This window comes from Phalangium opilio, unplaced genomic scaffold (assembly GCF_054372755.1).
Source record: "Phalangium opilio isolate 3A_F unplaced genomic scaffold, DU_Popi_V2 ptg000025l_1, whole genome shotgun sequence".
Taxonomy (NCBI): domain Eukaryota; kingdom Metazoa; phylum Arthropoda; class Arachnida; order Opiliones; family Phalangiidae; genus Phalangium; species Phalangium opilio.
Window position 1 is genome coordinate 3,291,355 of NW_028324156.1, and position 14,504 is coordinate 3,305,858.

General features: G+C 38.4%; 1 protein-coding gene and 1 long non-coding RNA gene across 2 annotated transcripts in view; one reads left to right on the forward strand and one right to left on the reverse strand.

Moving 5' to 3' along the window:
* Nucleotides 1-14,504, reverse strand: part of LOC149691785 (uncharacterized) — a 54,394-nt gene that overhangs the window by 9,965 nt on the left and 29,925 nt on the right. The window lies entirely within an intron of this gene.
* The window catches only part of LOC149691786 (uncharacterized), a 118,092-nt gene continuing 112,979 nt past the window's right edge, over nt 9,392-14,504 (forward strand). The window contains exon 1 of the long non-coding RNA XR_016383495.1: nt 9,392-9,490. This is a non-coding gene — a long non-coding RNA (uncharacterized LOC149691786). The remainder of the gene's footprint in view (nt 9,491-14,504) is intronic.

Sequence of the window (14,504 nt, forward strand, 5' to 3'; positions counted from 1 at the left end):
ACCCCTTTTTCTCCAAAGTGGGTAATTTCCCCCAGCGAGCGTGATGTAACTCGGGTATCCCTGGAATATATATTTTCTTTTTTCGTTTATCAGTAAATAAATTTCGGAAAAAGGGGGGCCTAAAACCATAGTAACCGCACTCCGCTGTGAACCAGCGGCCAATACTCTTTAAAATCTACAGTGTATCGATGGGATATGTGCATGAGTACTCCAAGCTATGGGCACTCTATCGAATTACATTTTTTTTTTACGAAACACTGCACTTTTCTATACCGAAAGATAAGCTTTTGCATGTAAAGGAGGTTATCAGAGATCACAAATAGAGTATCAGCACTATGTTATTATAGATAATTCAAAGGGAAAGCTCAGGTAACTTAACATTATACCTTAAAAGATCGGCCTTTTAAGGAATTAAATATTAAAAAAAAATGATTAGCATTTAATTAGTCTTAATAACTACCGCGCAGCCATTACTTTAGTGGTGGTGCAGTAGACCTCGTTTTTGAGACTAATTAAATTTTAATTATTTAATATTAATAAGAGATCATTTATTTCTTTCTTAATACTTTTAAGGTATAATGTTATGTAACTTGAACTTTTTCTTTAAGGAAAATCAACGGAAACGTGAAATTACTTGAAAAACGCGCCTGTAGCAAATGTTTGAAACGTTGCGCTGAAGTACGTAGGAGAAGCCCACTTTTAGGGGAACTAAAATTAATGTATTTTCAATACGACCCCTGTAGAACTGTTTACCGGCACATACACCTATAATTTTTATTTTGTATATTTCGTAACTTTTTCGATATAGTTCAGATACTACGCGTGTATTATTAATTATTTTAATTTTAGTTGCTCAATTTGCTTCGAATTTTAAGTGTCACTTAGTGCCAAGTTCTAAAGTGTAACAAAGTTTGTGATATTGAGAAAATGCGCTCTTTTCGTTCAAGTTTTGGCGGGAGAAACTCGCTAGTCTTTTCAATTTTGATTTCAAATTAGGTTTAATTAATTCGTACAAGTTCAAGAGAAATTTAGCTTAAAGAAATCGAAGTTTATATGATCTTGGAGGAGGGATGGTTTATACTAGAGTAAAAATCATACTCTATAGTGTCGTTAACACGAGGAGCGCATTCCCACGTATGGCCCCAGCCTAAATTTTACCCATAGGTTGGGCATAGATTATGCTTTAGGTCACTGCCATCTGGTTATAGGCAACAAGAACTATTATTTACCACGTGACTAAAAAAGAGTTAAATATTTCAATCAAGAGTTGGCTGCATGCTGGGATTTTTAAACAGCCACAGATGCAGACTTGTAAATAGGGGGTACCAGGGAGCCTGTGACACCCAAGAAAATTCACAGGACACTCTGAAAAAATATTTTTAGGGGGGTCGGGTACCAACCGGGTACCCTGAAAAATTGGGGTGATGAGAACTCTCCCCCATAACGGCAGACCAAATAAGCTCTCAAGAAAGAGTATAAAAATAAAATGAAGAATGTTTTCCCTCAAAACTGTGGCAGGAAAGCCCGGAATGCATCCTTCCCTCCAGACTTAGAAATAAGGATAATTTTTAAACTAGTCCTTGGGACCAGTGACCCCCTAGTGTCCTAAATAATAAACTGGTCTCCGGAGTGGTCCCAGCCTTTGTTCTCCTATAGATTTGCAATTAATAAACTGGTCCCGAGGACCAGTAACCCCCACTTTTTGAATTAAAAAACTAGTCCAAGCAATTAATAAACTCGTTTTGGACCAGTGGACGTGTGCTATTTCTAAGTCTGCTTCCCTCCCTCACATTTTGTTTTGGGCTTGCTCCCTTACTCCCTAGCCTTTGTTCCATTCCCTCCCTTTAGGCGAGTGTGACGCGGTTTCTAGGATCAAGAGTTCAAGAATCATAATGAAAGTTAAAGTTGTATGACTCACTATGTATACAGTTTTTTTTATTTATTTACCCTTGTCCACTAGGGAGCCCCGGGTACCCAAGAAAATTGGGCTATGAGGGCTTCGGGAGCAGGGCTCCCGATGAAATTATCACTATTTACAAGTCTGCACAGATGCCCTATCCCTCAAACAAACTTCCCTCCTCCAAGGTAATCTCCCTAAATGATGAAGCAGACGATTTATTTCCTGCAAAGGCTTACACTCCTTTAAGAATGAAACCGAAGCTTTTCTCAACCCGATAATTTTATCGATTACAATTTTCACCCTTCGATAGCAAGCAACTACGTGAAGCTTTGGCCCAGTAATTTGAGATAAATCTTCGATCCTATTGTTCCATGCCTTCCCAGAATTCCTCGATATAGGCCTATACTGTAATTAATTGCTTAATTAAAATCATTTTTACCTCTACCCATTTTAAGGACCTTCACTCTATATATAGAAGCCCCCCTAAAAGAGCAAGAAAATAAAAGTTAATTTAAATAATGAAGGGGTCTTATTTTAAAGACCCTGTAATTAATTATAGAAAAGGGAACCCTGATTTTAATATCTTATCCTATCTTATTAATATTCTCGTTAACCCTAATTAATTTGACATTTTATCCAAGCTTAAATTGAGCGGATGGGAGAGAAATTTTATATTAATTCCTTATTGAGTTATTCCTGGAACCAGACATCCTGATTAGTAGAGAGAGGGAAACTTTAGAGAAATAAAATTACATCCATCCATCCATCCGTATCCAATCATATTGACGAATTCACTTCCTATTAAAGGGAAGATGAAACGTATGCTCTATCGTAACTCTGTACTTGACCTCAATTATTGTTTAAATTTATGTATAGGTAGGAGGGGGTTGCCTTCTTGGGTAATTTCCCTCGTGCCAAGAAGCACCGCTGGAGGCAGTGTAGTGAACTCCTTTTGGCGTTGCCGCTTGGTTGGCGCTATAGCGAAATAACCCACCATGGCGGCCTAACACCTGTTTGTCTGCAAGTAATTGGGGTTAGTTTCCTTTAACTGAAAGAACGTGTGTAGTTGATGTTTTAGGTTAGGTAAATTAGTAAATTGACTGGGTTTTAGAGCGGGTTTTAAATTTTGGGTTTAGTACAATCATAAGTTTATAAGATATGTTCCATAAGTATGACGCTACTTATACTTTGTAATGCTAGAGACTTAATGAGAGCTAGTTCGAGAACGACAAGCGAGAATTGAAGTACTACACTTGGTTAGTTAGTTTTGCAGGACTTCCATCTAGGTCCTATTTAGTCTGTACTACGCCTTTGACAGCGCCAAAACCAAGTGTCGCTTTACCTCACTCACTTCATGACAAGCTCCAGTTTGTAACCAGTGACAAACTTATGGAGGAACATATCTTATGAATTTATTTTACGATTGATTGTACAAACCTTTCACAAAACCTATGAAAAATGGGTTTGCGGCTTGTAACTGTGCGTGGACCAATTGAGTGTTTAGACTTATCGTAGCGGAAGGAAGTGATGTCGGAAACGGTTTTAGCCTCACTTTTATATTACAACAAATCAACCGTATATATTCTTATAGTAAACTGGCTCATGACTTGCCTTCAATCGCTTACAGTTCTCGGCGCCTTGAAATCCCCATAATTCCATCCTGCAGTTGTCCTCGGAGCCCCACCCAACCAATCATTAGCTTTTAGTGTTAACACAAAGCTAGCTAGCGCCAAGCCTTCAAGACTCAACACACTTACGGAGACACACTATAGTTCTTCGATAGTTCTCTTCTTCCCTGGATATCGTTTCATTGCGGATCTTTACTTGTACTCAAAGCTACTGGCGCTAGTGAATGTAATGGCGTTAAAATAGCGTTGGTCATGGTCTCTACTCCAATGTTCTTTCATCGTGATATAAAGAGAAACAAGCTCTTTCGTGGAACCCCTCTTTCATTTATACCATCTTCTATACCAATATTGGCATGCAGGAAAACAGGCGATAAAGGCCCGAAAAATAGATAGAGGAATTGTCTGTTTTCCAAAGATTTATTAAATTCATCCATGAATCTTGAAATATTAGTATATTTTAGTGGGAATGTATACAGCTACTTGGAATCATTGTGTACCCATATTTATCCCATGTTAGTTTCTATGAATCTTGTCGGGTTTTGTGGGTAAACCGGGCTTGAGAACTTACTATAAGCCAATCACGGCTCATAATTCTGATGGCGTCTTTTCTAAGTCTGTGATTTTATTGGTTTATATTGCAATACGGGTTTCAGGCGCATGCGGAAGGTGCAACGCGCATCGAGATAGATTATTCATCATACCTAATGATTAGTCTAGCAAGAAGTGATATCTAGTTTACTAGGGAGAAGGTATAAATTCGCCACATTTCTAGCTTCATCTCCAGTCCAAAAGTAGGTCCGGAGTTAATCCCCGCCGCCTCTAAATTACAACTAGCATCTCATTGGTTCTTGAAACCTCACGTCAGAGCGACGCGAATGACGAAAATTACGTATTTTCCGACTGAGGAGAGGCGAAATAGCCCGGCCTCCTTTTACGTCCCCCTTGTATTTTGAAAGGGGGACTGGTACTATGGCGCGCGAATACTTGGGCATCTTATACCTTCTCCCTAATAAACTAGATAATCCGCCTAGATACGTTGAGTGAAAATGGATGTAGCACAATGATTCCTATTGTCTGTATGCATTCCTGATTTTCTGAGGCATCAAGCAAAGTTAAATATTATTGGATTAATTAAATATCTTCGAGAATATGTGGTTGGTGAGTTACGAAATAAAAAAAATATAAAAGATTGGAGCCGTCAGAAGTCGAATGGAGTGATCCTCAAAAAATTGTGTTTCGAGCCTTGAAATTCTCCTCTCCTTTTTCTTTTTCTCTTTTTTTCTTTATCCCTCTATTCAAGATTAGAGCTCTATTGTCCGCAGTATATACCGTTCCTGTTTTATTTTCCCAAAGTTTGTAGCGTACCGTTACGAGAGTTCATTGAACACTAAATTAATTAAGTGAAGGAAATAAGGGTGAGAAATTGCTTTGTTGTTTACAGAATACAGGCACTGAGATGAGCTTTGTTTTGTCTTAAAGTCTTTAGATAGGACAGAATTAAGTAATATTTGTATAAGGATGTTTTTGATGTATTGGGAAGAATTAATTTTCAAGAGGAGATTATAATGCGGTTAATTATAGCTGACACTCTTATTGATTGATTGAATGGGGGATTTAGGTGATATTGTTCGACCCAGTTTTATCTTGAATATCTATACTACAATATTTAATTATTGATCTTATAATTTTGCAATTTCGATTCTGTGAGCTGTACTTTACAATTAAATCAATTGATAAATTGCCAATTAACCCTGATAATATAAAAGCGTTGGTATTTTTGGGGCCATGCTTTAGTACAATCCGTCTATCACACGTCATCATTCTGACGTCGAGGTAGATTATTCGTCATATATATATTGATTAGTTTAGCTCTGCCCATAAAATCCACCTAGTAGATACATTAAGTGAAAATGCCTGTAACACAATAATTCCTAGTAGCTGTATGTGTTCCTAAATTAATAATAATAATAATCTAAGCTTTGCCTATGAAGGGATTTCCACACTAAGCCTGTGGCTTGTTTACAGGTGGGTCCCTTTACAATGCATAGAGGGGTGGTGGCTAGCCCCTATGCCACAGCTAACCGACAGCGCCCTAAACTAACAATTACCGTTACCACACAATTTACAGTCAAAATCATCTAAATTATTTGTCCTTGTAACTTATTATTGTACCAGTTATGTACTGGGGGCCGGAGTGTTTGTTTCTCTTATAGGGGAACGTTGTTTTTCTTTTCTTCATTTCTTAGGTCAACAAACTAGCTGTGGTTCCTCCTTCTTCCAATAAAATAATGGATTAAAAGTAACGATCAGTTTCGATCTGATATTTCCCCCCCCCCCTTTTTCACGATGTCCAATGTATTATTGTCTTTCGATAACTTTACGGTCTTCGTGTCTTCTTTCCAGATGACACAGGACACGGATATAGCAGAGGATATAGTTTTCTATTTTTATTATTTAGCTTTTATCAGAAGTGAGATGAGACTAGAAGTGAAGGGCTCTAGCATTGATAGTAGATCCTAGCACTAGTGAACAAATTTGAGGATTTTATGCCGCTTCCCACGCGCTAAAACTAGAGAGAGAAAAATTGGTCGAGTTCCAAAAACATTTCCTATCCCCTTCCCCTCAAACTAAACCGGCGAAACACGGACGCGGGTGCTTGAATCTAGTTCGTCCGTCTACCACCGCGAGCGTCTCACGTTTTGGAGGGGAAATTCTGAAACACGCCACTAGAGGGCCAACCGTTGGTTTGTTATCGAGAATATTCACTTTCGCCGAGTGAAGAATTTGGTTAGCTCAGTACTTCTGGTCTCATCTCACTTCTGATTTTATTTTTCTCTCATTTCTCCAAGATTTTCTAGTTTGATAAATAGCTTAGATGGATGTTATTAATTTACCCTGGATTTTTTTTTCTTTTTTAGCCCACCCAACAACTTACTTAAAGTAAGTAGACAAGGGTAGACAAGGTCAAACCCTGGGGTGGGAGGGAAGTGGGGTTTTGGGGTTGTTTGAGTTTCCCGCTCGCGCCATTTTTATCTTGATTAGTTTTTGCGGGGAAAATCGTGGAAATAAATAAGAAAAATTGGGCCTTTTTTGAAGGCCGGTTAGAACTGTTTGTTCTTTTACGGAAATTCAATCGAGCGGATGAATGTTTTCTCTTTAACGAAATTAATGATGAAACCCTTGAAAGAAGTAGGTATCTATATTGATTAAATGATAACGGGAACTTTGATTAAATTAGGCTTAACGAAATGGATATGATGTACTTTGAATTATATGGCAATTATTTTGTTTTTGCGAAGTTTTATGGTTTTTGTAGCGACGTTAGTTGTTGTAGCATAACGTCATAATATGTTCCATCCATGGGTTTGTCACTGGTTTCAAACTGGAGCTTGTCATGAAGGGATTGAAGTAGGTCATAGATTCGAGGTAAAGCGACGCCTGGTTTTGGTGCTGTCAAAGGCTTAGTAATGCAGACTAAATAGGACCTAAATGGAAGTCCTGCAAAACTAACCGAGTGTAGTGCTTCAATTCTCGCTTGACGTTAGTTGTAGCATAACGTCATAAGATATGTTCCATCCATGGGTTTGTCACTGGTTACAAACTGGAGCTTGTCATGAAGTGATTGAAGTAGGTCATAGATTCGAGGTAAAGCGACGCCTGGTTTGGTCGCTGTCAAAGGCTTAGTAATGCAGACTTAAGGTGGAATTCATAAACGTCGGACTCAACGCTATTTAGTACAGGCAAAGGCAGGGCGTCGTGCGCAAAAGGCGGAAGTTTGCGCTCGACGCCCTGCCTTTGCTTGTACTAAACTGCGTTGCGTCCGACGTTTATGAATTCCACCTTAAATAGGTATGAAGATGGAAGTCCAGCAAAACTAACCTAGTATAGTCACTCAATTCTAGCTAGTCGTTCTGCTAGAACTAGCTCGAGCTGTAAGTCTCTAGCATTACGAATTATATTTAGTGTCATACTTATGAAACATATCTTATAAACTTATGGAAATATCTATCTAGACCAATCTAGACTTATGTTAAATCCCGGAAGGACATTATATCCAAAGTAATTAAACTTTAGATAAATATAGACGAGTCATTAAACTTTAGATAAGACCTACTGTGTAGATGTTTCGACCAAGGGTTACGGTTTTCCAACATATCGAGGAGACACTCGTTAATTAGTGACGGGGGGGAACGAACCCTCTCTAGCTATTCTAACCTATTTGATATATAAATACGTGTTACTGGGGAACCATTCTAAAGACTGGTGGTATGTGTACTATAGAAATCACTTGGATTCCTCCTAATTTATTGATCCGGCGCTGCATGTAGTTCGTCTATACTTATTAGTGAAAGCCAAGACGAAATTTATTCCTCCCTCTGTCTCTCTCGCCTTGGAGGAGGGAGGTGAGATGGTGTAGTTATCTCCATACCTACAACGTAGTCTTAATTTGTACTCTAAACATCTACGGAACGGTAACGAAGTCCTCCCAGGATCCTCAGTTTATTGCGTTTTGGTTGGGTCGTACCTGGTAATAAAACGTATGCAGTGATTGCCCCCTGTGTCTTGAAAGTAGATACAAATTCTTCGGAACTAGCTTAACTATTTTTAAATGGTGCTAGGTGGCAGCACTTAACAATACAGGTAGGGGCAGTACTACGTATGCAAACGTCACAACCTTCTATCTCTTAGCTCAGTGTCGTCCCCCTACTGGGCGCGTACAGTATACCCTCTTACAAGAGTGCGACCAAAGGGAGGGATACACAGTCTACACCCCCTCTCTACCGCGACTAGTTTATTACTACTCCATCTCAGCTCATTCCTCCAAACTCTCTAATTCTCTCTCTCGAAGATTCATTGACTCCAATCCAATAGACCAGTTGAAACCATATTTCAGTTAATGATTTCAAAGAGTTAGGCTTAGGTCGGTTTAACTTCCTAAGGAAGCATAAATTCCGATAAATATATAGGAGAGACTACAATTTCACGGAAGGAGTTATAATTGGAGCAACTGGTCGGAAATGAATGAACACAAAATTCTGCGGAGACGTCTCAGGTGACAAAATCGCGTATCATTAGAACTATAAGTTTATAAGATATGTTCCTACCATAAGTATGACACTTCCTATACTTCGTAATGCTACTGAGGGACTTGCATCTCGAGCTATAGTTCAAGCAGAACAACAAGCGAGAATTGCAGTACTACACTCGGTTGATTAGTTTTGCAGGACTTCCATCTAGGTCCTATTTAGTCTGTATACTAAGCCTTTGACAACGCCAAAAACCAGGACTCCCTCGCTTTACCCTGAATCTATGACCTACTTCATTCACTTCATGACACGCTCCAGTTTGTAACCAGAGATTAACAAACTTATGGAGGAACATGTCTTATGAACTTATGATGAAACTGGGTTCGTCACATCGTGACGCAGTATGATTCAAGGTTATTGTTTTCAATTAAGATTGCCACAAACAATAATTTCCTCCCCTGACTACCGGACACGTCCAGTAATCCAAACCGCGGTCTCGATCGACACATCCTTACCATGTTACGAAACCCAAAGTCCTCCATCCGTAATCTCTCACCCCCCATATCCATCACTTATAAGAAAAACAATTTCAATCCCAAAAGGAAAAGGAGAAGTAACCCTGATCCATTTATATCATTTGTTATTTCTCATAATCTTTCTCCTTCTTCCTATAACAATTCGATTCAGACTGTGCCACGATATTTTTCTTTCTTTCTTTCTTTTCCTATGCTTTTAGCCCAAAACCCATCCGCCTCTTTGATACAAAAACCCTAGGTTATACCATAAGTTCGTAAGATATGTTCCTACCACAAGTTTGTCACTGGTTACAAACTGGAGCTTGTCATGAAGTGAATGAGGTAGGTCATAGATTCGAGGTAAAGCAACGCCTGGTTGGTTTTGGCGCTGTCAAAGGCTTAGTAATGCAGACTAAATAGGTATGAAGATGGATGTCCTGCAAAACTAACCAACCGAGTGTAGTACTTCAATTTTCGCTTGTCGTTTTGCTAGAACTAGCTCGAGCTGTAAGTCTCTAGCATTACGAAGTATAGGTAGTGTCATAACCAAATTCTTCACTCGGCGAAAGTGAATATTCTTGATAACACACGAACGGTTGGCCCTCTGGTAGCGGTTTCTGAATTTTCCCTCCAAAACGTGAGACGCTCGTGGCGGTAGACGGCCGAACTAGATTCCAGCACCCGCGTGCGTGTTCCGCGGCTCTAGGTTGAGGGGAAGGGGGTAGGAAATGTTTTTGGAACTCGACCAATAGGCCTTTTCAAAAAGTCCCCTATACAAAATATGTAGCCGGGGGAAAAAGCAGAGATGGAAGGCATTTTTACCCTCCCTAATTTCTGCCCGCGCACCTGTGAAACGTCATTTTTAAAATCGCCTATTTTTTTCTCTCTAGTTTTAGCGCGTGGGAAGCGGCATAAAATCCTCAAATTTGTTCACTAGTGCCAGGATCTACTATCAATGCTAGAGCCCTTCACTTCTAGTCTCATCTCACTTCTGGTCATACTTATAGAACATATCTTTATGGTTATACGTAATAAAGCCCCGCCCCCTTGAGATCTAGTAAGCAAAAAAAGGGGGAAAGACCTTACAGCATGGCGTGAAAAATGAAGCTAGTCAATTTCCTTCGTGTATAGTTTAACTGATGGGAGAAAGCCGCTTTATGCTTGTGATCTTTACGTTGTAGGTTTTATTGTAACTTTTCGTAAGATAGCTTTTTCTTGCTTGTAAAGTCTTTGGTCATCTTGTAAAGAACACTTCCGTCCTATATAGTTTCCAGGAAGAGATGTTTTATCATCTGTATTATTGATGGATAAGTTTCAAGATGCCATCCCGCCGTTAATGCATGCAGTAGACTAGGAATGGTTGAGTGATACATGTTTTTTGCGATAATCTGTCGACTTTCATCTCAATTCGAATAAGTCCAGTTTTAACTAAAGGCCTTTTATTCAGACCATACAACTTTTCTACTCATTCAAGGCCTATTCATACGATACAACATTTTGACTCCGTTAGATGAGTCAACTTGAGTTGAGTAATCTAGTTGGGTCGTGTGAATAGAAGTTGGACAAGTTGAACGACCAAATTATAAATTGATCATTGACTAACTTTCGCTGATTAAATTTTTTGACCCATCTAGTTGAGTCAAAAGTTATATCGTCTGAAAAGACTCATATAGTCTAGAAAACTAATTTAGTTGGGTTGCGTGGACAGATGTTGGACAAGTTGAACCACCAAATTGAAAATTGATCACTAACCAATTTTTCCTGACTTAACTTTTTGACCCATCTAGTTGAATCAAAAGTTGTATCGTCTGAAAATTCCTATAGCACAAAAGCCAGCCAAACTTTAAGTAAGATAAAATAAGGAAACTTTAATTAATGATTTGAGGATGAAGGTTAATATAAAGGTCATTGATTCAACCTAGAATAACCTTTGACCGTCACCGCGCGTCACAATGTTCTCAAAAGTCTAATTACAGATAATTCTTATTCTAGGCCTATATACTTAAAGACTTAAAGAATGATGACATGTTTGTAAAGAAACATCATCCCTAAGGGCCGGGAACTAGCTGCTTGATATTTCCTGTCCTCTTTTCTCTGCCCATCTACGCCCACGCTCCCGCCCCCACCATCTTAATCGCGCATCAGTGAGCTGCCTAATCGCCCCTGTCCTTTTTTGAAGTATCCGAAACAGCTTTTAAATTAGCGACTAAAAGAGACAGAGAGAGTGGGATAAGATAGTTCGTTTCAAAAGCCGCGTTATACTGCATGCTGTGGATGTAGAGGCATCAAAGAAGGATCTTTAAATGAGAAACTGCTTGAGGATAAGAGCTATAGGGGTTAGTGAAGTTCGTTAAATGAAGTGGGTGAAATTGTTTTTAACAGAAGTTTTTGTCTTGTTCACGCGTGGTTGTTATATCATTGATTATAATGCTAGGTTTGTATGGGATAATGGCAGTTTACTACAGCCAAATTCAATCTTTTTCATCATAAGTTTATAAGATATGTTACTACCATAAGTATGACGCTACCTATACTTCGTAATGCTAGGGACTTACGAGTGAGAGATAGTTCTAGCAGAACGACAAGCGAGAATTGAATGTCTACACTCGGTTGGTTAGTTTTGCGGGACTTCCATCTAATCCTATTTAGTCTGTACTAAGCCTAACCAGGCGTCGCTTTACCTCGAATCTATGACCTACTTCAATCACTTCATGGCAAGCTCCAGTTTGTAACCAGTGACAAACTTATTATGGAACATATCTTATGAACTTATACAGGGGTGGTAGGACAGTGGGATGGTTAATATAATTCCAAGGGTAATCAATTTTGATTGAAAAATTATGTAACTTCTATGACATTTTTCCCTAAGAGGCAACCACCGTTTTCCAGCATAACCCCTTAAATAAATTAGAAATCACTGTCTTTCAAATTATTATGTTAAATTTAAGGGGTCATCCTTAAAATACTCCAATCAAAACTTGTTTAAAGGGCTGTTCCATGTTTAAAAATCGGTTATAGAAGTTACATTTTGTGACTAAAAATTTATTTCCCATAGGTCCTTAAATTGCCCTGCATCTTGTATATCATCTCTTGCCTTTACTTTAACGAATGTATTTCTGTTTTTGGTTTAGCGCCTAGAGGAGACGTTATCCAATAGAGTTCTCGAATTTTCCCTAGTTTCGCAAATACGCTTTGACAGCGTTCTTCCTTATCATCTTGACTCGACTAGTTCTCTCTTAGTTCTGGGTATAAAGGAGAAGATTCGCTTCCCATATCCTACCATCCCATCCCGTTTAATGTAATTCCTTCAGCCACTAGAGTTTTGTCACCTAATCGTTAAAACACAGCGTCGTTGCCTATATAGTGAAGGAATTTCCAGTTTTAAGATCGTCTGAGCATCGTGTTTTACGTCCTTGGGAACCCGAAGGAAGTTATTTGACATCTGAGAGGAATTTTTCACTTCTTTTCACCGTTTTCCTTTTCATTTCCATTTAAATTTTGAACCAAGACAAGGAAGGATTCGTATTGTTATGATTTATTTCAGTTCCCATCTTTTTCCTTTTTTGTTCATACGTATGCAATTTTAGCGCGAATCTCGGAATTTCTTTACAATTTTGTTATTAATGCGTTTGAAAATTTTCAAATTAGGGTAAATGCATTTTAAATTTGTTAAGGGTGATAAATTATACTTTTAAATGGGTTCTCTATATGTGGATTCTATCTTTCTCATAGCTCTATTAAGTTATTATAAAAAGAAGAGTCGGAATACATACAGAAAATAGGAATAATTGTACCCCTTTGTTGATTTTTATGCGGGTTTAGTGGGCAGGGCTTTAGAACTTAGTGTACGTCACGCCCCATAATTCTTATGACGTCTTTATAACTGTCGTTTCATTGGTTGCTAGGAACGCGAGGTCAGGCGCGAGCTCAAGGTACAATGGGCAGCGAGATCGATTATTCGCCAGTTAAATTCGTCTTACGTAATGATTAGTCCAGCTCCTCCCATAAAGGCCGCCTAGATACGTTGAAAAACATGGATGTAGCACAATTATTCCTAGTAGCTGTACGTATTCCCGGTGTGATAATTCTGTTTTTTAATGTAAAAACATTTTAAAATATTCCAAACCACGTTTGAATCGGAAGTTTCAAGAAGGCATTTGAATTCTCGGCTTGTTCTAAAACTTTTAAGTATTTAACGAATTCTTTAAAGAATTAAAGCTATCCCAGGCCAAGGCCTAAGGAAGGATGTGCGTTTTCTTTCAAACTTTATCCGCCTATCTTTTCCCTTTCCACGTTCTCTTTCGTCCAGAGTCGAAACACGCGATTTCGAATCAAAAACTAGGCTTAAAGTTTCCCCACCGAAAATTTTTATTTTTCCTTAAAGGAAAAGTACAGGTAACATAATATTATATCTTAAAAGAACGGCCTTTTTCTAAATATAAAAGGAATTAAATATTAAAAAAGAAATGATCTCTTATTATTATTAAATAATTAGCATTTAATTAGTCTTAAAAAAATCAAGGACTACTGCATGCGTCAACCGCCATTGGTTTAGTGACGTCTGCTAAATCGAACCTCCACCTTAGCCTGTGAGAATTCAACCAATCCCGTTTTGGGCTAAGAGGTTCAATTTTGCAGACACTACTTAACCTATGGCGGATGGCGCAGTAGTCCTGTATTGTTTTTGATATTTTTCCTTTTATATTTAGAAAGGTATAATGTTATGTTAGTTAAACCAAGAAGCGATATCTAGTTTATTAGGGAGAAGGTATAAGATGCCTTAGTATTCGCGCACCATAGTCCCAGTCCCCCTTTCAAAATACAAGGGGGGACGTAAGAGGAGGCCGGGCTACTTCGCCTCTCCTCAGTCGGAAAATACGTAATTTTCGTCATTCGCGTCGCGCTGACGTGAGTTTTCAAGATCCAATGAGATGCTGGTTGTAATTTAGAGGCGGCGGGGATTAACTCCGGACCTACGTTTGGACTGGAGATAAAGCTGTAAATGTGGCGATTTTATACCTTCTCCCTAATAAACTAGATATCACTTCTTGGTTATTAAACTTTACCTTTAAAACACTATAACTTTCTCGCTTCTAATGGTAAAGCTTTTATAATTTTAACTTCTGTTTTTCGCCTTGAGAAAAATACCTGTATTTCCAAGAAAGCTCTAACGGATATCCTTTTATCTTCTCCAAAAACTAATTTGCATAAAAGCCATGGGGGGTTTAAAGTAACCCTTACTATACCTGTACCAAATTTTAATTAGAGCTATTTTTGCCAAGTTAGGCTTAGCTTGTTGGGTATAATCAGAAGTTCATAAATGTTATTCCAAAAGTACACAGGCTCTAGTATTAAACTTAAATGGATTCAATACGGATTATTATTGTTGGAACAATTAATTAGCCCCCTTTATATTTGAGAAGATAATATTGAA